General features: G+C 47.8%; 1 protein-coding gene across 1 annotated transcript in view; it reads left to right on the top strand.

The window, feature by feature from the left end:
• The window catches only part of LOC115547157 (protein PRRC2A-like), a 32,220-nt gene extending 29,899 nt beyond the window's left edge, over nt 1-2,321 (top strand). Inside the window, 1 exon segment of the mRNA XM_030361126.1 lies at nt 1-2,321. This exon segment is cut by the window's left edge and continues 469 nt beyond it. The gene's annotated coding sequence lies outside the window, so the exon portion shown is untranslated.
• Nucleotides 2,322-3,946: the final 1,625 nt, after the last annotated feature.

Genomic DNA, 3,946 nt, shown 5'->3' on the forward strand with positions numbered 1-3,946 from the left:
TTGTCCACGAGCGTGCTGTGACACTCTGGTACCAGCAGGGGGAGAAGTTTTTCACACTGGCATCGAACCAACCGGTTTTAGTTTTTGGTATTCAGGTAAACTCCTACATTTCTATTTCCTCGTTCTGTGTACAATCCGAGGTGCTATTCCGATCTCGTATACTCTGATCGGTATTACGAAGTATTTAAACGTTCCACCAGCCTAGAGTTGCACCACATTAGCCTTTTGAACTGTATTCTAAAACGGAGACGATTCAACGGCGCGAGAAGATAATGTGATTCTAAAAGGAAATCGGTTCTCTGAAATACGGGTTTAGCAGAGGACTAATCTGGTTTCTTTCTGGGCTGGCAGCCCGCTGTCGGACTGCTGACGGTGCATCCAGATGTCTTTGTTTTCCATTCGAGTCCTGCTCACTTGTGGACGGTGCTGACGATACAACGTTCAAGGTTTACTCTACGTTTTGTGTTTTTAAACGGGAACACTGTCCCATGTTTTCCTTTGTACCTCTTTGGTTCCGACGTCCCACCCTGTTGGAGGGGGGGACTGTAAATGGTGACTGTATAGTGTAAATAACGTTGAGTGGAGGCTATGGTGTGGAACCCCCCTGCCGCCCCTGGACTGGGGTTCAACTCTCAGATTGCCAAAGGGACACGCAGTCATTAAAGGCAGCATTCAGGAGCAAGGGGTCGTGAATCAAACGTCTGGCCTGAATACCTACAATCAAGTGAAGAGCAGTCCTTTGGCTGTTTGGACTTTGTAGGGAGAGCCCTGCTACTTAGCTAGCTTAGCCTCCCAGATAAGGGCTAGCCCTGGTGAGATGGGGTCAGACTTTACGAGCCCTTTGACAGACTGCTACATTCCCTGATACATCCCTCTACGATTCCTTTGATTTTAAACTGCAAATATAGTTTTTGTGTAGATAGCTAAACAAATCAGGCAAAAGCAACAGACACATGCCTGCATGTTCTGTTTTTTTTTATTAACATATCAATAAAATAATGTTTGCTAGCACATGAGCTAATGATAGGAGCTGGTCCCAAGGTGCTTGGAAACATTTTTGTCAAACAATCAAAATAGAAAACTTTTCACAATTTTGCCGCTAATCAATGTATATATTTGTTTTCGTTTATTTGACGTTCTTGTTTGGCTTTGAATACAGAATCTGCTTTATAAATGGTTAAATCTTTGATCTGTGTGAAGAATCTGTGCTGCCGTCACTGTAACACAACATATGTCTGTAGCGTTTCTCATTCTGCTTACAAACGTATTTAAATCGAGTTCCTTCGCCGTTTTATACCTCTTTACGTTCCCAGTCCGATCTTTTCGGACGACAAAGAAAATGAAAGAAAGAATTGTAGATTGTGACTTTATTTATCCTGTATATGGTTGTTTTCTTAAATATATTTATTGCGATGGTACTTCATTGACTTTGGGGCTACACAGTGATAAACAAGACACCCGTGATGCACTGTGGGTAGTGGGGGGAAGGGGAGGGGGTGCTGGATGCTGTTCTTGGTGCTAGACTGCAGCGTGATCCACCGAGGAGACGGTGCTAAGTGGACCGCTACGCTCCACCGGTGGCCAAAGGGTTCTTCGTAGGTTGAATCCGGGAAAATGAATATGGTGACTATATATGACATTGGTTTAAATCCCTGATCCAATCCAGAAAGGCTTGAATCCTTCACTTGACCGCAGGGAAGGTATCTTAAATTGTAATGTATATTAAACTAACGTTAGTCAAATGCATTTCTCGGTTAGGGTTAGGGTTAGTGTTAGTGTTAGGAGTCAGTGTACGAGTTTGACTGACAGGCTGCCAGTCCAATCCTAGCGTTTGAGACGGGACATTTTTTCCGGATTCCGCCTACGAAAAACAGTCGCCTAGCGGTGGACGCTCTGAACACTGTTACAGATGACCCCGGTGGACGTTATTGAACTTGTTATTAACGTTGTTATAGTTACCATCACTCCAGGATCGCAGATCGTTGGCGGCCTTTTACTTGGTGTTTCCGTCGCGGTCGTACGATCTCTCACGGTGAGCCGTCTTTGTTTTACGGTGAACTGGAACCACGGTTGTCAACAGACTCTGGGAACAGACTGCACTGAGACTCTAACGTTGTGTTGTTATCGATCTATCTGGTCCACGTGTTGATCAGCGGTGTGTTCCCCTCTCGACCTGTTTGTATTTATTTTGCACTGATCTGAAGGTTAACTCGTCAACAACAACAACACCACCGGGCCGGACCTGTCTTAAGACCTCTGTGATTTTCTGTGACATACTGTTGTTGTTTAAAAGAAATAAACCTGTTTTGATAAATTCTTTACCAACCGTTACTTGTCGTCATTTCAACTGGTTCCCTCATATGTCACTTAATGGTTATTATCAAAAGCAATCCCAGTTAACCCTAACCCTAACCATATAAGAAAAAATCTTTCAGCATAAAAACAGAACTTTAAAAATGTATACTTTCATTTCATTCAACTTTTATGTGGCTACAATTAATCAGGAGCTTCCTGTCCACCTGGGTAGAGAAGCAGATGATATCGGACATTGTGTCCACATTTGACTCTCTCAATCAAAGTCTGGTTCTTAGGCGTTGAGGCGGTAATACACACCGACCCACCAGACTCTAGAGGGGCGGCGTTCTGGAGATAAAATAACACATTTATCTTCCATTTGCTCTCCTTTCTGCTCCGTTTCTCTCCCCCCTCTCTCTCTCTCTCTCCCTCACTCTCAATCTCTCTCTCTCTTTCTCTCTCTCTCTCTCTCTCTCCCTCTCTCTCTCTCTCTCTCTCTCTCTCCCCCCCTCCTTCTCTCTCTCCCTCCCCCCCGCTCTCTCTCTCTCTCTCCCTCTCTCTCTCTCTCCCTCTCTCTCTCTCCCCCTCCCACATCTCTCTCTCTCCCCCCTCCTCTCTCACCCCTCCTCTCTCTCTCCCCTCTCTCTCCCCCCCTCCTCTCTCCCCTCTCTCTCCCTCTCTCCCTCTCACCCTCCTTCTCTCTCTCCCTCCCCCCCTCTCTCTCTCCCTCTCCCCCCTCCCACATCTCTCTCTCTCTCCCCCCTCCTCTCTCCCCCTCCTCTCTCCCACATCTCTCTCTCTCTCCCCCCTCCTCTCTCCCTCCTCTCTCTCTCTATCCCCCCTCTCCTCTCCCTCCCCCCTCTCCCTCTCTCCCTCTCTCTCTCTCCCCCTCTCTCCCTCTCTCTCCCCTCTCTCTCTCTCTATCTCTCTCCCCCCTCTCTCTCTCTCTCTCCCCCCTCTCCCTCTCTCTCTCTCCCCCCTCTCCCTCTCTCTCTCTCCCCCCTCTCTCTCTCTCTCCCCCCTCCCCTCCCTCCTCCATTGTCCCTCCACTAACCTGTGGCTCCTAGCGGCTGTGCGGTAACGAGCCGACCAGATGTTAGTCTCCAGATGATCGGATGGTCGGGGCTCCTCTCTGGTCCATCAGGGGCGTCTGGTCTGCAGCTGGGACCGTCCGTCACCTGGTTCCCTCCAGCAATCTGTGGGAAGCTCTGCAGCCCTGCGTGCACGTGCACTCCATGAGCGTGCACGGGCCAGAACAGAAGTGAAACATGTTTTAATATATGTCGTAAAAGTTAAAATACAAATGGTGCTTTCATTAAATTCTCCTTTTATTGTGGCGGTCGTCGATAATATCAGCCCCTTCCTGTCCACTTGATAACCTTTCCACATCTTTCTTCGGTTATTGTCCGGCTGAATCTCTGACGTCGCTCCCAGAGTCACCTCTCTGCAGTCTCAGCGGGTTACAGGGCGTCCATGTTGGACCTTCTCCATGACTCTGCTCACACGGCGCTACAACTCTAACCGTCCTTCACCTCAATCTATTCTTATCTGTGTTTTACTATTTCCCACCAGAGGTTTCTAAAGCACATGAGAATGTAAAAACAGTTTTGGGGGCGGGGCCGTCTCATCTGGGCCCAACAGGATATCCTGC

Source organism: Gadus morhua, chromosome 7 (genome assembly GCF_902167405.1).
Source record: "Gadus morhua chromosome 7, gadMor3.0, whole genome shotgun sequence".
Classification (NCBI taxonomy): Eukaryota; Metazoa; Chordata; class Actinopteri; order Gadiformes; family Gadidae; genus Gadus; species Gadus morhua.